This window comes from Pelodiscus sinensis, chromosome 4 (assembly GCF_049634645.1).
Source record: "Pelodiscus sinensis isolate JC-2024 chromosome 4, ASM4963464v1, whole genome shotgun sequence".
In the NCBI taxonomy this organism is placed as follows: domain Eukaryota; kingdom Metazoa; phylum Chordata; order Testudines; family Trionychidae; genus Pelodiscus; species Pelodiscus sinensis.
This window is the reverse complement of record NC_134714.1, coordinates 41313025-41335262: the sequence shown is the minus strand read 5'-3', so window position 1 is coordinate 41335262 and position 22238 is coordinate 41313025. Positions and strand designations below refer to the sequence as shown.

Sequence of the window (22238 nt, the reverse complement as noted above, 5' to 3'; positions counted from 1 at the left end):
AAATGTGAAGGCTTAAATATTATCTCTCTGCACTGACTGTGCCCTATTCACCCACTGTCTTCTAACCACTTTCTCCGTTGAGGGCATCATTCCAAACTACCAATCAGCATTGTCCCTGAAAACAAAGCAGCAGTTGCCTTTACTTCATCTTCATACAGGTCTCTCTGGAGGAAAATGAAACATGTTTCCTATTAGGAGAAATAGTATTGTAAAGACGGAAGCCAAAATAAATATACAGTAAAGGGACATAGAAGGGTGTCTGGGAGAGACAGTTCACATCCTTGTTAGTAGTACCAGGGGATTTCACTTTGGGTTTCTATATCCCATTTTTGTAGCTGAGGCTTTGCTCAGCTGTTAAGGGAAGAACTGTGATGCTAAACTTCCCCTTTGAGCTCCATGCTGGAGGCTGACAAACAATCAGCATGTTAAATAAGTCTGCACAAGGAGGTAGCTGCAGGCATGAAAGATCCAGGCTGTCACATGGTGTTGCACATAGTATACAAGTATACATAGTATGCCACTGGAAGAAGAAATGGGCACTTATAAAAATGTGTTATGGTGAAAATGTTGTGTCATGGTTGATAGGCTACCAGGTCCAGCAGAGTGCCATGCAACCCCCTGGAATTCATGTGTGCTGCACAAAGTATACAAATGAAACAAGATCTTTCACCAGGAACTTTCAGAGCCAGGGTTGAATAATGCAGACTTCATTGCCTGCCAGTGAAAGGCAGAGTCAATAGAGTAGTATATGGCTGCTCTTTAATAGTATACAGCAAGATTTCACAGCAGGAAATGACAAGTCACATGAGTACTGGAAATTTCAAAGAAATTGTGATGACTTGGCAGTCACCCTGTCATACCTCCTTTTGGTCAGGAATTGCATTGCAGATGGGCCCTACCACAGCTTCTCCACTTAGGAAACCAATATTTCTGCTTCATTTCAGGCCCTCTCACCTCAATAATACTCTCCACAACAAGAATCCAAAATAAACATATGGTTCTTCTGGCTTCCAGGATTCCCCTGAACCCACTGTGGACTCTGTCTGAAATAAGGAAGAAAAGCAACAGCTAAGTTGGGAATCTCTGTATCCCCTAAAATTCTATAACCCACCTCCAGAAGGATAGCTGAGAGCTCCTGCTAGAAGAGACTGAGGTAATCCTGAAAAGAACATCAAACCTCTGTGAGGAAGGGTAGCATGTTCTCAGCTGAAACACATTTGTTTTCTCAGATGACAGAGGGTGGTCTGGAAGAGGTCTTTGGGGCTCACTAAAATTACTCAGCATCTCCAAATCGGGATATTGCTGCCCTTTCCTTGTTGAAAATTTAAATGAACAGCTAAATCTGTCACACTCAGAGCAAAAAGAAGCCTCCTACAGGGACCATTTTTAAGGATGAAAGGGCAGCTGGGAGCATCCTTAGAAATGGTTCCTGTAGGAGGTGCCATGAGAGGGAATCTAGGTCTTCTCTTTGTGACCACTGCTGTACTTTAATATGCACATGGTTGAAGTGTTTCACAACAGGCGCCTGTATCACAGACTCAGAGAAATGTGGGGGTGGAAGGGACATCAAGAACTCACCAAATTCAGCTCCTTGACCTGAGGCAGGACCAAGTAAATGTGGACTATCCTTGCAGGTGTTTGTCCAACCTCTTCTTAAAAACCTCTGATGATTGGAATTCCATAACTGCCCTTGGAAGCCTAGTCTAGTGTTTAACTATCCTTATAGTTGTACTATCTAACCTAAATCTCCCTTGATGCAGATTAAGCCCGTTATTATTTGTCCTATCTTCAGGGGACATGGAGACCAGTTGATCACTGTCCACTTTTTTTTAACAGTCCTTAACATATTTGAAGACTTATCGAGTCCCCTGTCAGTCTTCTTTCAGACATGATTAGGCATGCCCAGTTTTATTCACATTTCCTCATAGGTCAAGTATTATGATCCTTTTATTGCTTTTGTTGCTTCTCTGTGAATTCTTTGCAAGTTGTCCCCATCTTTCCTAATGTTTGGTACCCAAAATCAGACAGAGGACTCCAGCTGATGCTTCACCAATACTGAGCAGAAGAGGTGTCTTACATACAACATTCCTGTTAATATACCCCAGAATATTAGCCTGTTTGCAGTTCTCATTGTTGAATCATTCAATTCATGACTCACTGTCATCCCCAAATTGTTTTCAGAAGTATAGTCACCTCGCCAGTTATTCCTAGTTTTGTAGTTGTGCAGTGTATGCCAATTGTCTTTAGTGAATTTAATCTTGTTGATTTCAGACCAATTTGTCAAGGTTGTTTTGAATTTTAATCTTGTCCTCCAAAGTGCTTGTAATCCCTCCCACCTTGGTGTCATTTGCAAATTTTATAAACATATTTCCCACTCTATTGTTCAAATCATTAACAGAAAATATGTAATAGTACCAGACCCAGGACTGACCTCTGCAGCACCCCACTAGATATACCCTTCTACTTTGACAGTAAATCATTGATAACTATGCTTTGAGTGTGGTCTTTCAACCAGCTGGGTACCCAAAAAGCCTTGCTCTTTGGATATGCTCTGGCTCAGGATTTTCCCAACTGTGACTTAATCAGCATGCATAATGAAATCTTGAGAGGTCACAGATCAATGGTCTTGATCTGTTTTTCTCAGAATTAGCAAGTCAGCATGGTGAGTGGATCTGGGCTGGGAAGCTCTATCGGAAATAGAATCTATACTCACGGTTCAGGTCTCTCCACTGAAATAATATGACGACACACTGCAGAGTTATTTGCAATATCTCTGCGATGCAGCCCAGACAGCATATAATGTGGAGTAAATGTTGTTTGGTTACAGAAAGAACACTGATAAATGTCTGGTCATTAAGGTCAGACCATGGAAAATGGAAACAAGAAACTGCTCTGAAAAGGGAGGGGGGAAGAAAAGAAAAAGCTTAAAATTCAGTACCATGGACAGGAGCACTTACATTCTGCTATAATGTAGTCTGGGCAAAGAGCTTACTTCAGTGTTACATGCTGAAGCAAAATAATACACAGGTTATTTTAAGCCTCTTGGCACAAAGAGTTTACAAAAGCACCAAGTGGTTGCCACACACCCACCTGTTTGAAGTGAGTTGGGGAAAATATTTCAATTCCTTTACAAGAGCACTCAGCAAAATGGCAGATTTAATCATCTGCACTAATACTGACAGCCCTTTTCATCCAGGGGTGACAAGGCACTCTGTCGAACAACTAATGAAGGCAGCTTCACAATCCGAACCTCTCCCTTATGAGATAGGTAAACCTCTTTCTTCTCCCTTTACAGGTGGAGAAACTAAGATTCAGAGTTGGCCCAGGTTGCACAGGTCAGGAACAGAATTGGGAATAGAACCAAGAAATCCTGACTGTTTTAGCCCATATAAAACATTCCTGAGGTTTCCATTGCCTAAAGGTCAGTTCACCTATGCTTCAGGACTTAACAAACTATCTAAATAACCATTATCTGAACCACTGATGTAACTAATCTGGATCAACGAGTTTTCAGAGGATTTCATAGCTAGTAGCATAGCCCTGCAAAACAGAAATTCTGAGGTCTGGCTCTTCTCCCACTTTTGGAATTTATATGAGAGGGTTTTTGCTCAGTGCCTGTATGGTGCTAGGTTTATTCCTTTTATTCTTGAAAAAAGTGTTATTTTCAATAACAAACCCTATCTCTGCTTAAAATATATATTAATATTTTTTGCACTTTCCCACTCGATTGTCAGGCATATCCCATGTTGTTTTGCAGCTCCCCAGACAGGTGGAGACAGAGCAGTTAGGCACTGATGAGTTCTGTCTGGTAAGCTGGTTGTTGATTGACTGATTAGCTTCTCTGTATGGCAAGTGTTTCTCTCAGCTTCATTATTAAAGATGCATCATAACCCCTTCCAGGAGCTTTTTTTTGAAAGAAGGAGCAATTTTGAGTGCTTCACAGTAGGGAAGATCTCGTTAACATGGGAGGCATTTAGAGAGGTGAAGTATATTCAGTAGTCTGGTATCAGAAACTGCTGAACAGCCAATGACACAACTCAGCAAAACTGGTGTATATGTGTTGACTTTTAAAAATTTCCATTCTGTTAACAACCCTCTGGTTTATTAATGAGATTTTTTTTTACATACACAGCCCCATTTATTATAGGTTCCCAGGGCCTCTTTTCAAATATATGTTACTTAATCCTTCTTACATACTTGGGAAGCAGGTGAATATTATCCTCATTTTATTTATGGAGGAAAGGAGGCAAAGTGTCTTACAGACAAGGTCTCACCATGAGAGATCCTGACCAAATGGGAATTAAAAGTCTGGCCACTAAACCACACTCTTCTTCCACAACTATAAAAATAGATCCCAGAAGTCCTGACTCACTGATGCTGCTTCCTTTTACTTATCTCTTTCCCATTATTGGTGATTTGATTACCATATTAGCTCACCTACCTTGTCTCTCTAACATCGGCATAAGGTAAGAGGTAAATAAAATCCCATATACAGTAGTTATATTTTCGGGTAATGCCACATGTGAACTCTTATTATTCCAGTATAAGAGGATCTTTTTTTGGGTAAGTTTGTGTTTATTTGGAAGGGATTTAGCTAAACAAACAAAAAAATCACTCTTACTCCAGAATAAGTATGTTCACCTGGGGAATCCTATTAGATTAGATTGGTTTAGTTATACTGGTATAACAGTTAAGTATTTCCTATTTAGACAAGCCCAAAAATCATCATTCACTTGTACAGCCAGCTCTCTTTTCCTGATCTTTGCTACAATTGAGTGATGCCGTATCAGCTTTTGTGGTGATGGATTATGGTGCCACAAACATTGATTGTGCTATTGCTCTGTGAATTGGGAAGGAGGAAAGGGATCTGAAAGGGAGAGACTGCTGTCCATGCACCATCATGTTGGCAAGCAGCAGTGGTGGGGAATGTAGGAAACAGGCTAGCTGGTTGGGGTTATGCTGGAATCTTCCATTAAGTTTGCATGTGCCTGGAGGGGCATTTCAAAGAGAGCTTTATATGTTCACTGACTACTTGTGAAAGGAGTTGGGATCAGTCTGTTTAGGATACTGCAATTCAGCTCTGACTGACACTTACCCAGCTGAGACTCTAGCTGAGACACTGACTGGCTATATAAAACTCCATTAATTAGAATCATTTGAAAGCCTTTCATTTTACCTTGACCGGTGATATAAAATGTAGTAATCAGAGACCATGTGGCTTTTTTGGCTCTCTCCCCCACCATTGCACAATCCTGTCCCAGAGGTGATTTTGACTTTTCCCTTACAAGGGACCCATGCTGAGGGGCACCATAGCATCATTTAACCAGTCACACACTAGACAGTTGTACTAATTTGCTACCATGCACACTCTTGATCCAAAGAGTATGGAGCTTCATAGTGTCCTTTCTAAGGATCATTGGGTTCTTTCCCCAGGATGCTCCCTGGACCAGGCCACATCAGCTATCCAGGCCTGTCCTCTATGGTGGCTAAGTGTTCTACCACACTGGTCTAATCAGAAGATGCTCGGCCCTCCGGCTGAGCCCTGGGTAATATGCCCCTTTCAAGGTTGTCTGTAAACAAAAACAAATTGCTCCCTGGATATGGCAAAGCTTCTCCCCTTCAGAGCATCTCAGCTAGGCTCACTGGCTAGTTTTAGCCTTCATCCAGCCCTTGCACCAACAGCTGAGGATTGGACACCAGTTCCCACTGGTTTGTCATCAACTGTGCTGTGGTTCTCCCTTTTAAGCTCCTTTCTCAGAATTCAACATCACTTGCAGGTGTGGCAGGGTGAGACCCTCGCAGCCCACATTTGCTTATTAACTCTTTGTTTCCCAGTGTGGGGTTTTATTAGGAATGTTTAATCCTGTTTAAAAAGTTAACCAGTTAAACATTAAGTTTAACTAGTTAACAAGAATCCTCTGTGTGTGTGTGAGGGGGAGAGCTGCTGCAGCCCAGCCAGGCCCACAATGCTGCAGGCTGCTCCAGCCAGGCTGGCCTGAGCCTACTGTGCCATGGGTAGGGGCTGCTCCCTGCCCACAGTGCAGTACGATGGACCCAGCTGGGCTGGAGCAGTCCTCTGCCTGCGTTGGGTGGGGGCTGCTCCAGCTGGACCCATCACGTTGCACCATGGGTGGGGGGCTGTAGGGATGTAAGTGGCTAGTCAAGGGAATACTCAACTAGTTGCTCCCCCCCTTCTATCTTGCTGCCAGACACTTACTACATTTAAAAAGCAGAGACACAGTGTCTGGGACCAGGTGATTCCCGGCTCACACCCAGGTCCCCCGCTGCGGCTGATTCCCGGCTTGCACCCAGGTCCCCCACTGTGGCTGATTCCCAGTTCACACCCGGGTCCCCCGTTGTGGCTCTGCAGTTTCCCCCCTTATCGACTAATCGAGTAGTCGATGGATTAGCTGATTAGGGGGGCTAATCCGTAGGGGGCTGTTCCAGCCTGGCTGAGCTGCTGGTCAACTACTTACCCAGTAAGGTTGATTCTTACTGGGTAACTGGTTAACCTGTTACATCCCTAGTTCTTATCAGAGATTCACTTTCATTCTGTGTGATGGGGATCTATTCTTTGTATCTATTCTTTCTATTCTGTATGGCTCAGGATCAGATCTATGGGGATCATCATTATATTAGGGGTCTGCTGTCTATAGGGACCTATATTCCATTCTGTATGGAGAATATGCTGTCTCTCTCTAGTGAGCCACATTTAATTCTGTGTAGTGTGGATCCACTTTCTGTAGGAATCTACACATCACTCTATGGGGATACATTATCATTATCATTCTGTATCACTGGAGCGGAGAGGAAAAAATAGTTTGTTGACCTTATTAATGGTGGCTTTCTGGGCATTTCCAGATCAGAGATGATCAGCTCCTAAGAATGTTTCAGCAAATTCCCCTCCATCAGAGGAATGTTGGCTGCAGTGTAGTATCTCGAGGTTGTGTTTGTGGTGGTGTGAGATCCCAGGACTCTGAAAAGGTGTGAAGGCCATCCCAATCCTCAGGGTAGAAAATGACAACACAAAGAATGACTGGATGGGTGTCTTGCTGTGAAATAACTTCTTTACCATCCACTTCCCTCTCTGAGCACTGCCCTTTGACACAACCAAAGCTCTTGCAGCCTAGAGTGTTCAGTGCAAAATCTCAACCCCTTTAGAAATTCTGTTAAGATTGTAGATTTTTCTCTCCCCTTGAGCTGCAGGTGGTGTGGTGCCAGCCAACTTGGGGGGGGTGGGGAGAGGGAGGAGACCTGCTTACTGAAGCCTCTGCTTATTTACAGTGTATTTTTATCTCCCTTTCAATCTTTTCTCTTTTTATTTAAATATTTGATGTCAGTTTGTTTATTTTTATGACAAATGATTTTTCATTCCAGAAACAGAAAGCGCTAGAGATGCCAGCATCACTGGGGCATCTGTTTCCTACTTTAAATTAGTTTCTTTTCCCACTTGCTTGTATCCCAAACACAGATGCATGACTTTTAATCTACCCGTGGCACCATCCACTACAGCATGCCGGTTCTTTAGTTTTCTGGGTGCTATGCTGAGAGATACACCTCTTCACCACCAGAGGTTGCTAATGAGATACGCTTCTTGCTCTTGGATATGCTCTAATGCCAAGTGTTACACCCAGGAATGAGCATAATTTGCCCCTGGGGCAAGTGAAGACTTCCCTCTGAGTTGGCAAATGTTCATCATGTAGATTAAACCTTGTTCTTAGTGCCAAGCAAAGCATCCTATGCTAGGGTTGCCCTATCACTTACCCAGCCCTTTTCCTTGCTCTCCCTGGTCTCTGTGAAATGGCATGAATCCATTTTCCTCAGCAATTGTTGTATAAGGGGTAGGAAAATGATGACAGTTTCTTGAGAAATTAGGACCAGATATGCAAGTGGCCAGGCACCCTCGACTCCTATTGACTTCACAATAGCATCTTCCAGTGACTTCAAAGTAAATTGAGCATGTTTAGCACCTCCAGGATTGGTCAGTTAATGCACTTGCATCTGAATTTGGAGTGAGAGCCTCTCTGAACTCTGAAGGTAGTAATATAATGGGGGGTTACAAAGGATAATAGAGTTAAGTCTCCTCACACCAACCAGGAACAGAAGGTGAAATGAGTCAGCAGAGGTCTGTGGACAGCTTGGTACTGCACAAACAGCATAAGGATGTAGGCCTCCACTAAAAAGAGGAAGTACTTAAGGAGGTCCAGTGAGTCATAACTAGATGTGAAGGGTTAAACCGAGCAGGGGTGTATTTTGACTTAATACCAAGAAACAGCTCACTGGTGAGATGTGAGAGGAAATGAAATAGTAGTGCGCAGAAGGAGGATGGAAGCCCCATATTTCGGGACATTTAAAATGAGACTGTAGATGGTGAATATACTGAAAGGAATAACCCTGCCTTGGCCATGAGGGAGATGGGTAATATGTGACCTAATTGATCTTTCCTATATCAAACTTCTCTTTCCCTAAATTTTCACATCTTCTGTACTTTTTGATGTACCACAAGTCCCTGCTTTGTAAATGCTGCATTAATTCTGTCTATAGATGTTTAAGAGATGCAGTGGAAATGTATCTCCCACCTTTAATGACAACATTGGTCGGCCAGTCAGATTGTTCTCTCAGCCCAATGTTCTGAGGCCTATGGAGCTTGTATTTGCTGGACTGTTCCATTTGAGAGGAGGGAGGGGAACACATGTTCCATATTAATCTTCATTTCAACCAAGTTGTTTTAGTTCATGCTTTATTGCAGAGCTTTGTAATGATGCATCTGTAACGGCAGCCCCTGGGGCAGCAATTCCATGTGGCAGGCTGAGTGTCTAAACTGCTCCTGAGACTGATTCTAGTCATACAGAATGAGGTACTCCCAGGCGCACCATCTGAATTTATAATACCAATTTATATGGTGCCCTGAAGCAAGCTTTGTATTTGGTCTGGATGCAAGAGCCCAGCTGGAGATGGGGAATTGCCCTCCCTTTCTGCTGTCCTCTTTCTGACTATTTATTTAGATTTCCAACATGCCTGCCTTAGCATCTAGCATAGCACAGCAAATATAAAAGTGTACTTTGGCTGGCTATAGCACACATCAGTAAAGTGTCACCAATGCAATTTGCATCTCAACAGGACCAAGTTCTTGAAAAACCCTTCTCATCTGCCAGCATGGTCTCCCATCATTACCACGATCACTATTCTACCCCCACTCCAAAAAAATCCCAGCAGAGCAGATGAATTTTAAAGTGTGTTACTAAAACCACAGCAAGGTGGGTGATCTGGGAGTTCTTCCTAACCCCTTCTATTTATAGCATGAGTGAGTTTGTCAGCCTGAGCTCCTTGGATGAGCTTTATAGTTGTCACTTGACAAGTGAGGTGAACATCTCATGAGATGGGATCTATTCTAGACCACTTAGAGAGAGATTTTCAATGGTATATATGAATCTAAACGTGCAAATAGGGACCTAGTGAGATTTTTAAAAGCGTGTAAGCTGGCTAGGTGCCTAACACCCATTATCTTTAAAAATCTGCCCCTTAATACTTTAAAGGTTGGAAATAAAGACATAAACTTCACCTGGAAATCATCTAGTGGCCAGAGCAGATTATTGTGTGCAGGGTAATGAGCTGCGTGCAGAAAATACTACGTAATAATTGGGGAAATAGGTCCTGTACTTTCCAGAGGTTTGATGTAGCCCTGTGCAAAACGTCTCCCAATAACCCAATCACATGAGTAAAAGAGGATTCTTCTCTATAACAATGAGAAGGACAAATTCATCCACTCTCCTCCTTTGAGTTCTGATAGGTAGATGAGAAACCCCACTCTATTTCATCTGTGTCTGTGGTCTCTCTGTTTGTACCCAGCTGTTGTTCTGGACTACTATCCTTTAAAGTCAGGAGGGCTTTATCCTAGACTGACTCTAAATGAGAAAACTCCCACTCAGGGAATTGGCATATGGAAAATGAAAATAAAATTTCTTTTTGTTTTCCTTTCCCTAGCCTGAATGTATGATTTTTAAAATGGGACAGTCGAACCGTTCAAATCCTGAACAGGTCATGTGGATTTTTGTTTCCTATCATGAAGGGTCTGCTATAGATAAATTATGATTATTTAAAGATGTGCCAATGCCCATAGCAAACTGCAAGGAACACCCCATTGAGACAAAAATATTGAGTTGTTTAGCACTCTAGTGCCTGCACGTTGGAGCCAAACTCAGTCATCAGGTGAACAGGCAGAAGAGGGTTAGAGTTGCTGTGATGACAGCTTGTCCCTGGCAAGAAGTGAAGAGAGTGCCTCATTCTGTTCTTACTGACACCCTTCCACCTGTTGCCATTGAAGGGCTCAGGGGGATTCCTCTTGGTGTGGAAGATGGGTCAGTCTGCAATGTAAAACTTTAGGGTATGTCTACACAACAGTGTTATTTTGGAATAATGTTCATTATTCCAAAATAACTATGCGAGTGTCTACATAGATAGCCTGTTATTTCAAAATAATTTTTGAAATAATGGGTGGCTTATTTCAGCATTTGTAAACCTCATTCCATGAGGAATAGCATCTCTTCTGAAATATCTGTTTCGGAACAGGAGTAGTGTGGACACTCCACTGCTGCTATTTCGAAATAGCTCCTCTGCCAGGTCATTCAAAGTAATTACTCCCAGTGCTTCCTGGGGCTCTAAATCAAGGTAGCACGTCCACCTTAGTGGAGCCTAACTCAGGCTTATTTCCAGGCTTCACTGTAGTTTAGATGTGCAATTTTGAAATAAGCTATTTCAGAGTATTTCTTCCAGAATATCTTATTCCAAAATAATTGTGGAGTGTAGACATAGCCTTAGATGAGACTTAAAGGGGTGGATACTAGAGAAAATACTAACAATACAAATCAATCAGCTTGTATAGCTTATCTTGTCTGTCTATTAGAAGCATAACCTACAGGGTAAAGCAGGAGATTGAAAACTAGGATTCTTAAGTTCTGTTCTTATCAGTGCCACTCATTCGATGTGTGGCTTTGGGCAAATCACTTAACCTCTATGCTGAAATTTCCCCATGAGTTAAAATGGAATCATGCTACTAGGGTCACCCAACAGGAGCTTGGTGATGGATGCACCTGGCACCCTAGGAAAAAAGGACGAATAAGGGGGTTCCAGAATGTAGGGAGGTTGGGGGTTCTTTCCAGTGAGCTTTTGAAGCTACATTCAACCAAATTTCTAAGCTGCTTTGAACTCCTCTGGTAGACAGGACTTGTGCTTTGGCTGTTTCTTAGAGAGACTTTTCTTTAACATTCTGAAACACAGGCTCTTCCAGATTTCACATTTTTTTCATGCTCATCTTCTTGTTTGTAGTCAAAAAAGAAGTCCTTTCTCTTCTGTTATTCCTTGAACCTACTAGCTTTCTGAAACCACATTTGTTTCCTGGTAGCACAATATGAATGTCATTACTATAGATCATGACTCTACTGCAGAATTCAGAAAGAGGAGAAGGGTCTTCATGTAGAATGCCATTCATGTGGAAGTGTGTGTAGAAAAGATTTTGGTCTTATGGAGGGAGTCAGGACAGGTGTGCTGCTTGTATCAAGTGGGAGATTAACTGGCTGCTCACTGTGGCCAAGACGTGGACAAGGTCGAAGCATGGGTGAGGATTAAAGGCCAAATCAGATAGCCTTGGAAATCTTTGGATCCCTGGTAATCAGAAAAGAGAGTGGGAGCTTTGAAGAGGCAGAACTGAAGTTACAACTGAAAATAGCCTCTTTCTGTGTATATAGAAACCTTTGGGGTTTGAATCTCCGGGAAGTCTCAAGAATCAAAATTTGGTTAAGAGAAAACATAATGGCTAAAAGGCTTATATTTTATACAGCTTGTATTTTATATACCAGTTTACAGAGCTGTAGAAGTGCTAAGCACTGTTATTTCCTTCTTAGGCTGAAGGGTCATTGAATTACATCAGGACCATTGCTACTTTCACAGTTTACTGCTGCTCCTCCCTACACATCTGACATGATCACTCCCTCCCCCGCCCCCCCATGGTATTATCAGGTAAGGTGCAAACATAAGGAATAAGCAAATCTCCAGAGATCTTATTTCCAGGCCAAGCAACATTCTGGGTAATAAAGGAGGACTGAGACATAGGTAGTGCTTGTTGAGTGACAGTTAACTAAAGCATATGGGCAAAGTCCTACTGGAGGATACAGTAGACACCAGTGGCTTCTTAAGGATGGTCCTGTTAGACTGGCTTGGTGCCCTTGAATGTGCTGGAGTCCTTGTGCAAGAGCCAGGATTCTGGGGGAAAATGAAAGTGTTGAGGTAAAAACACTCCTTCAGAATGAGGCTCTGTTTAAACCTCTCTGGGTAAGTAATGCAGCTTGAGAGTGAAGGAAACCATCCAGGACAAGCCATCCCAGATATTGCAGATTCACTCTGAGGATTTGGTCCTCTCTGCATCAGCCACTACACCGTAATGCTATGAATCTCTTGGACTGTACAAGAAAACCAGGATTGAATCTGGTTAATTTTTATAGAGGTGCTCTAAGGAGTCCTTTGGAAGTGGTTGCAGGTGGATCTCTTTTCCTTCTGTGCCAATGCCTCAGCGTTATGATAAGGGGTGCTAGGCTGCTGGCATAGGTGGCTCTGTAGAGATGGATTTTTTCCTAGGGGGCACTGTGTGATTTCCAGTGAGACAAAGAAAAATGTCTTCCAAATGGCAGTGGGGAGCACTAGGCCATAGTGATGACCTTCAAATATCTTTTCTTAAATTGCAAGCCATAAAAAATTAGTACACACACACAACCTGCATTCTTACTTATATAAATGCACATACAGTATGTCCTCACACGTACTGACATGCACTCTTATAGGTACTAAGTCACTTGCATTTATGCACTCTTGTTTCATGTATACACTCACACACCACTCATGTTTATGTGCTCTTACACATTCATTTTTTTAGGCAGGCAAGTTGTCTCATTCACACATGCTCACACTTACACATGCAAGCTCCCATGTCAGATTCATAGGCCTGCAGTCACACTCTCTTGCACGCTTGTGTTTATGCACTTCTTGTTCCTCACACACAGACACTAACCCAAATGTTGCATTATAAAATAGCCTCGTTTACAGGATATAAGGTGTCCATATAGCTATTAAACAAATGTACTTCAGCATGCTTGGAAGAGGTGGAAATGGATTGCAAATCATGAGGAAAGAGATACAATCCTGTGATTTGGCCGGAATAATTTCTGAGTTGGACCTCCTGCTGAAGTGAAAAATGACGTTTACAGGAGAGAGGCTTAGAACTAATCCCCTGAAATGGTGGTAAAGTGAATTCTTTCCAGGCTCTGCTGCAGTTGCTCTTTCCCTGACTCTGTTATTCCTTATTATTGTAATGAGTTCTGCTCTCCAAAGTAAGATAAGGTCACCATCCAGATAAGATCGGTTTCGTTTGGCACAACTGAGAGGATTTGATCACAGTTGGGACTGCGGCTTCTAAGTTCACCTTCGGTGCACAAAAGACACTAAAAATGCTAACTTGGCCAATATGCAATATATATGCCAGAGCTGTGCAGGAAGGCAGGTGATAGGCTGTAGAGAGGTCTGTACCAGGTCCCCCTATCTTGTCCTGCCCACCAGCCTGCCTCAGGCCTCCTGTCCCCAACAAGCCCCAGGTTTCCCCTTCCTCAGGCTGCTATGACTTCCAGGGCTTTGGGGGCTTCCTCCAGCTCTGGGCCCTTCCCCTGTCTCCTCTTATGGGATGCCAGAGATGGATTCGGAGACAATGAGAGAACAGTAATCCTGATGCCTCAATTTACCTGAATCCCTGGTCCAGATCTTTTGGATAGATTCTTCCAATGATGCTGACCATCTTTCCGAATGCTTCTCCCAATGACCATCCAGGACCCCGGGGAAAATGGCAAGCTTTCATAAAGGGCTGGTTTGTTTATTCCATCACTCTAGATCTCCCAGATTCTACAAATTTATGAATTCATATAGGAAGGCAGGAAGCTTTACCTAACTGAGAAAGAGGCCAGTACGATGTTTTTATTCAAACAATGGTGTGTGAGCTAGGAATGTATAGACTACAGTTCTGCTGTTTCCAGAGGTCATGTTGTGCATATTTCAGACCAGAGCACCTCCATTTCTGGTCATTCTTAGATGCCAAAGGAGTAAGCATGTAATACAAAGAGCATAACAGGTAGCTATAGGGAAAGCAGGGCAAGTCCTTTAATGCTGCAGAGCAGGTCTGTTCTGGAGAGTGGAGCAGAATAGGGAGATAAGAAAAGAAGTATGCAGTATAGTGCATGTGAATTATACTCTAAGTGCTCAAACTGAAGGAGCGGGTTTCTTGAACCGATATTACTCTCTAATTCCTTCTCATACTGTGAATTCCAGCCCTAGCCATGGAATCTACAAGCCATTTATGTAAAAGGGATGAGACCATTCCTTAATAAGGCTCCAGTCAACACTATTATGCTCCTCAATACAAACTACCCTCATGCTGCCAACATTTTCACAAGGGTCCCCTCAAAAAAATTCTCACTGGGCAGATTGCATGACATGCCCTTGATAAAATGCTCTGTCTACCTCCTCCAAATTGGTCAAATAATCATTTGGCATCAAGTACATTTTCAAAGTTCTTCATGACTACAAGAGCAAGAAAAATTCTTTTAAAATCAAAGCTTTTCACATTTCAGTGTCAGTACAGTATTTATATTCCCCTTTTTTTATTTATAATTGTATGGTAAAATGAAAAAGTAAGCAATTTTCAGTATTTCTGTGCTGTGATGCTTTTGTATTTTTTATGTTTGGTTTTATAAACAAATAGTTTTTGAGTGAGGTGAAACTTGAGTAATGCAAAACAAATCAGATTCCTGAAAGGAGTATAATAGTCTAGAAAGGTTGAAGTCACTGGTGTAGTGAATTTTTGCAGCATGAGTTTGATCCTTAATGAAATTCCTTATAAGAATGATAAATAATCAAGACCTATTAAGTGATCATGTCTGGTTTCTGGGAGTTAGTTGTAAGATTGTTCTTTGTATTGTTTATTTTTGTACTTTATCCAGTCACATTTTAAACGAAACAGTGGGGCTTACATCCTAGTGCACTGGAGACTTCCACAATCAAAAAGATCTTACTTTGTTCCTGAGTTACTAACTTGGCTTCAGACCATGAATGCTGGGTATTAGTTACTTCTGGTCCATCAGGTTCAAGGATCTTTAACAACAATAGGGATTTTGCTGTTGCTATTAATTTTATAAGGAAGGTGCTCAAATACTGTTCAGATGGATGGCAGCATAAAACCCCAAAGATAGTGTGATCGACGTGTTACAGGTGCCAATCTGCAGCAGCTACAAGTTGTTACAGCCCCTCTCTAGAAAGTTTTGACTCTTTCGTTCAAGTTGTAGCAGCTCATGCTTTTAGTTCCTGAGGAGGCTGGTTCAATCCGTGGAGTGTTGGCCAGGAGGGTAAATATCACAGCTGGTTGGGAGCTACGTAGTTTTAAAAGGTCTTCGGGTCTTGGAAGTGCTGCGGCATTTGGACCATTACCTCAATAGACATTTCTGGGAAGTGTTAGCTCACCCCGACGATAAGCTAGAGAAGATAAAGAAAAGTACTATGAACCAGATATTATTCTATTTATGCAAGTTGAAATCTGGAGTAACATCTTTACCAATTTGGGCTTGAATAAAGATATCAACTTATTAATGCACTACAAAGGCAGTTCCTCTGCCTTTGATATTCACATTTACACATCAGAAGCTACGTATGGGACACATCCAGCCTGACTCAATTAAAGTTATTAACACTGGTTCTACAATTGACAGGTAACTGCTTTTGCTGTTATATATACTCTGGATTCTGTAATTTCCTCTCCAGTTCATCTGATGAAGTGGGCTTTACCCATGAAAGTTCATGATATAATATGAACTAAAATGCCACAGGACTCTCATTGTTTTTGAAGTAAATGAAGTTACTCCTGATTTACTTCAGCATAATGGAGATCAGACTTTGGTTCCATGCTCCCATTAGGGAACTACTAATGTTATGTGGTCCACATAAAACAGAAGCTGAAGGGAATCCTGTTTTTTACACAGATCTCATTGCTCTTATGCTTTCCCTATAAAGAAAAAGGCTGAAGGGCACATTGTTTTTGCACAGACTTCTTCTGGGACATAGTCTCACTCTAAGCACTGTGCCCTTGATGCAGGAAGACCATTGTCACCTTGTTGAAATGCTCTGCATCTGACCCCCAAGACATCTGAATTTGTTAGGAGATGTATGGAGCTGTTGAAAGTTATGCAGTCATTTCCCTTTCTTACATGATTAGATCACCAGTGAAGTTCTTTTGGACTATTTTATGTTGCTGCATGGCTGTTACGCACATCAGAGGCAGCTGCATTTCTGCACTGGGCAAAGCGATCAATATGCTCTGTAAGTAATAATAATTATTTATTATTTATTGAGCACTGTGAATTGGCTCAGTGCTGTGCAAGACATAGAGAAAACCAGAGGCCTTCATTCTTTTCTAGAATGTGAAAGAGAAGGAAGGGCAGGTATCGTTCTACAGGGCAAATGCATTTCTAAGTGCCTGTTTCTAGGCACAGTACACACTCTATAGAGCACTATTGGACCTGTCTAGAAGGGGTCATAGATTGCAAAATCTACTAGGAAAAAAATTGTCATTTGTTTTGGTTTGTTTTAAATGCCAGTGACTAGTGTTCTGGGCGAAAGCTTGTTTCTTTTTACTTGTACATGTAATCCTTATTCACTTGATTAATTTTGTTGGATTCAGTGAATTATACACGTAGAATCATAGAACACTAGAACTGGAAGGTATCTTGAGAGGTCATCGAATCCAGTCCCCTGCCCTCACAGCAGGACCCAGTACCTGTCTAGATCATCCCTAATAGACGTAACTATCAGGTTACATCTTTTCATAGTCACTAACAAAGTGCTTAGACTTTGTCCTTTTAACAAAAGTGAAACATTTTCCAACAATATGGAGATGTACCTATGTCATAAAACTGGAAGGGATCTTGAGAAGTCATGGAGTCCACTCCCCTGCCCTCATGGCAGGACCAAGTACCATCGCTGCCAGATTTGCCCATGATCCCTAAATGGCTCCCTCAAAGACAGAGCTCGCAACCCTGGGTTTAGTAGGCCAATGCTCAAACCACTAAGCTATCCATCCCTCCCCCACAAACAAAAATGTAGCTGCAACAGTAGGCTAGTTTATGAGAACCAGGAAGTGAAACTGGCAAGAAACAGAAAGTGAAATTGACTGTCTTATTTCTTAAGCTGGTTAAGCATCAAAGATAAATAAACAGCAGTGGACAAAGTTGAGATTCTTAAGTCTTTCAGTTGTTATATTCATATACCACAGTGCTGTGTGTGGTATGAATAAAAGATAAATAGGCAGACAGAGGGAAAGATATGCTATTTGTAACACATACTTCTTTAGAGATATGTTGTATATCTTGACAGTATCCTTTTATAATTTTCTATACAGTGTCAAAGACTCACATTGCTATGAGTTTATTCTTGTCAAGGTAGGTGTGAATTACGGACAGAGAATCTTCTGCACTCAGTATTGCCTGCCTTTCACCAACCTGGGTTACCACCTTATTATTTAACTCGGGTATTCTTTATAGCATACATGTTAACTCCCTGGGTGCTCCAGCCCTGAAGCACCTGTGGAAAAAACCTCATATGTGCTTAACTCCCTCCATCAGGAGCCTGTTGGTGCCCCCCTGCCCATAAATTCCTGCCCTTCTCTCCCAGTGCCTCCAACCTGATGGGATCAGCTGTTCTGTAGCATTCAGGAAGCACTTGGGATGGGAAGAGGAAGGGTGGGGTGGGAAGGGCTATGACAGGGGTAGGACTTTGAGGGAACTGGTTTAGTGAGAAAGGGACAGAGCATCCACAGTGGATGGAAGAAGCCAGCACCTGTGCGTTATAGTGAATTTAAATATAAAATACAGGCAAAGGTGTATGCATTCGTGAGTGTATATGTCCCTTTTAGCAAAGTCCTATAGATTTTTAACAGAGTGACTCTCTTTCTGGAGACATTTTAAGACAAACTATAGAATCCTTCAGCAGGGAGAACCTAAATAGAATAGAAATAATTCTGTTATATTCAATAGGATTTTTAAATAAGTCTGTAGGAAGGAGATCATTCTCTAAATGACTCTGAAAACTTACAGCACATGATAAACGTATCCCTGTTTAATTTCTATAAAACCCTGTTAGTTTCATCCCTCTTAAATTTTACAGGACTTTCCCAGGAGGGAGTGTGTGTGTGTTATCTCTCTGTTCCAGTTTGAGTAAGAATCCTTTTTAGTGTGGGAAAGCTGGTCTCCCAAGCACCTGCCTCTTAGTCATCCAGGGCTTGAGGATGTCCCCAGATTACATCTTGTCAGCTGTTTGCAAAACAGCCTTGGGAGGAGGAGGTGAAACCCTGAGCTACACAGCCTGACTGTCTCTTTAAATGCTGGGGTCTGTGTGCTGGAGAGGGAGGGATCGGCTCCGGAGTGCGTGAAATTCCTGGGCTCCTCTGACAGTCTCAGGCAGAGAGCTCAGCTCTACACATCTCTTGCATGCAACTCACTGAGAGGGAGAGGCAAGCCAAACCTCCCCTTTCTGCCTGCATCCCAAGCCATCAAGGACCCATTTTAGCATCTCCAAAATCCCCCACCCTTTCCCACCTGTCCCTCCTAGAGAGAACCCTGGATTCTTACATCCCCAAAGAGGAAACAAAGAGTTGATAAAACATCCAAAACCTCTTCACAATTGCTAAGGTAAGACTTTGGGGGAAGGATGGATGGCAGGATCGAAGAAGATCCAAAATGAACAGATATTTCTGTATATTCAGTGGAAAGTCTTTCGGTTTAAAAGGTGGTCTCAGATGAGAGTTCCAAGTGTGATCGGTTTAAACATTTTTTTTGATCACACATATCTTGGAGATTAGTTATTTTTTAGTCTCTTCCTATGAGTTTTTACCAACCTGTCCCCGCCTTCCTTTTCTCCTTCCCCCCCCCCCCACCTCCCAGTTACAAAAAGTAAGAAAGATTTTTGGAAACGGCACACCTAGTGGGATGATCTGTTTTCAGGTGACAAGCACAAACTCTCCTCTTTAACAAATACTTTTATTTTAGCTTTTTTTTTGTTCATATTATTTAACTTTTTAAATCATTATTTTGGAGAGGCTGTTTTTTTAAAGTATAGAATGGGTGTGTTTTTGTGAGGAGACAAGATGATGCTACATTGAATTATAACAGGGATCAGTTTAGGAATCAAACTATTTGAGAAGCGGCTGAAAGATTTCTTTTTCTCTTTTGAAAATTTTTTACTAAAGAGAAAGGAAGGGGGAAAAGAAGAAAGTTTTTTTTTTTCTTCATCTTTGGATCTATTACAGAAGAACCTTCCCTCTCCGCCTTCCATTTGTTTATATTAATGATTTAGTAGCCGTCTTGCCTGAAAACTTCCACTGTGAGCGACTGCTGTGTGTTTTCAGTCAGTGAGTGACCTTAAAGGTTGGTTTGATGCTTTTTTTGAGCAAGATGATGCAAAATACCCATGGTTTTCTTTTAAAAAAAATCCAAGTACTTTATAATTTAAAAGAAAGACATCATCCACTCAGGGCAGTGATGTAATTCCCTTTCTTATGGGCACTGACTCTGGTGCTTTGCACGTGACTTGTCTTTTGCTTACTCCCTTAAATTTATTTAATTGCAGTATAACTAAAAACTATCTTTATTAACCACTATTCTTTAAGGACACATTTTCTTACCATAGAAATGTCTCTTTTATTTAAAAAAAAATATTTTCCATTCCTCACCGCTGTCCTCAAAAAAATTAGAGAAAAGCGAAAGGATCAGAGAGGCAACCAAAACTAAAAAATGGAATCATTTTTAAAAGGCTGCTTTCGCTTATTCAAGCCCCTGTCTGCATCTCCGCTTGGCGCAGCTATTCAAAGCTTTATTGAAAATAGTTTTTAAAATAATATTCAATTTTGTTCTTTCATTTCTGCACATGATTTTTCCTTAAGCACACAACGGTCCTAAGGAGGTGAATATTGAGATGATCTCCTACTAACACCTATGCTACAATATATTTTGAGTGACGGTTTTTTAAGGGGGTAAACACTTAACTAGCTTACTGAAAAGTCAGAGAGAGATGTTGGTAGGTGGGAAAAAATGGAATCAAACTGGATGTAGTTGGTTATTAATTGTAGTGTGATACTGAAGGGTGTTGTATTTCTAGCTTGATAAGGTAAAGCGGTCTATAGTGTTAAGTTAGGCAAGTTTATCTAAGAGTTAGTCATGTTTTGGGGGGAGGATGTTGGGGAGGAAGCTGAAATTATTGCCCTTGGTGTTGTGGATGGACACACTTCATCTGCTGAAAGAGTTGAGGTATTACATTTTGATAATTTTACATTCCTGTTGATGGTTTTTATTCCGATTGTTGGCAGTTTCCTAAATGTTCATCTTTCTTCTCCTTTTTTTCTGTAAGGGGAGAAGGGAGTTACATCTGGGGACACTGGAAGTTTGGGTATCACGCAAGCAACAGGGCTGTATTTATTTATTAAAAATGCCCCAAAGAGGGGAGATGAAAATTCCCTTTCTAGAGTATTCGGTCACTGTCTGGTGGGGTGTGTATTTCTGTGATTTTAATTATTTATTTTCTTTTCATTCTTTTTTTTTAAAAAAAAAGATAAGCCGGTAACAAATAAATAAATAAATAAATAAATAAAAGCCCCGTATTCGATGTCATCATTCCAGTGATGATGGCTTCTTGGTAGAACCGATATCTGTCGATAATACCCTGTTCCATGGTTGTAGCCTGGCCTCATTTTTCGCTGCGTTTCTACTGAACATGTTGACGTGCTGCTGCTTATATAAGGGAAAGAACAAATTCAAGCGGATTAGTGCTTGGGATTTTGAGATCGGTTACCCAGATCATGTTGTGGGGTTTTTCCCGGAGGGGGGAGTTGGTGAGGGAAGGATGGAGAGAGATGGGAGGGGGCAAAATTGGGGAGCATGGTGGGGGAGATGGAGGTGATGTGGGGAGTAGCTTGTTCATATAATGTCTGCGCAGCGTCCTTTTTTTTTTTTAAAAAAAGCCCATTATCTCTAAAAACACATTATTCTTCAGACCAGTCTAAAAACAATGTAGGAGGGGTTATTTTAGTGAGGGGTTTGGTCTGGGAGTCATTAGACCCACTGCTGCAAAACCAAGATACAGAAATCCATCTGCACCAAAATTTCAGGGGGAGGAGGGCGTACGGAGGGGGGAAGGGATGGATTGTCGATCTTGGATTAGCAGCAAAGGGCTTTGTATTCTTCATCCCCCCCCCATTTTCTGCCATTCCCCCTCACCCCACATCTGCACACCCTCTCTCCTCCTCCCAGCCCCCCCGAAGGCATCTCATCTCTTGACGAGAAAATTCCGTGTTATATCCTGATGGCTCTGCGGCTTTTTTTTTTAGTGCATCACAACAGTGGCACGATGACCTTTGCTTCATGCCACACAGATGCAGGCTCCTGATATGAGTGTGACCATGGTTTGCCCGCACAAACACATGTACTCACACCCATGATGGGTCATGATTTAATTCCATTTTCTTTTTTTGGGGGCATGAGGATTGATAGATATTGTTGAGGGGGTGGGGGGTGGGAAATGCAGCAAATGCCAAAGGCACGTCCATCCATTTCTCCGCCCCATCTTGCCATTAGGATTTCCAGGACATTGTGTCGCACATCATGAGATTTGAATGTTATGGGGGGGTGCGGTGTGTGAAGAGCAGGGGCTTGAGAGAGGGAGCATGTGTGTGTATTTGGGGGGGGGGGGTGGATGAACCTGACAACATTAATAACATTTTTTTGGTCAAACGAGCGCCCGGTGATAATGATTCAGTTTAACCATCCATGAAATACATGCTTGCAACGCAGTGGAATAAAGGTTACTCTGGGGAGCTCGGGCTGAACGTGGCAGGCTCTGGGGAGTGTTCTGTCCACACACTGGGGAGACAAACACACACATGCACCCAACAGACCCCCTCCTCTTGCAAAGCCCACTTATGAATCCAAGCTAGAGGGAATTATAACACAGTGAGAGGGTGTGGGTAGTATTGAAGTACGGACCAAACAAAGCCTTTCTTGGCTTGTCCTTCTTTGCCATCCCTCCTCTTTCTACATGAGCCTGCCTATGCCTTTGATCAGACATTACAGGAATATCAACATTTCCATGCAGTTCTGTCCCAGAGG

General features: G+C 42.0%; 1 protein-coding gene across 9 annotated transcripts in view; it reads left to right on the top strand.

The window, feature by feature from the left end:
* The first annotated feature begins 18469 nt into the window (after window positions 1-18469).
* Window positions 18470-22238, top strand: part of NRXN3 (neurexin 3) — a 1564511-nt gene continuing 1560742 nt past the window's right edge. For 5 of the 9 annotated variants that reach the window (XM_075926779.1, XM_075926774.1, XM_075926775.1 and 2 more), the window contains exon 1: window positions 18470-18770. The gene's annotated coding sequence lies outside the window, so the exon portion shown is untranslated. The remainder of the gene's footprint in view (window positions 18771-22238) is intronic. The other 4 variants (XR_012903352.1, XM_075926778.1, XM_075926777.1 and 1 more) reach the window with 1 other exon arrangement.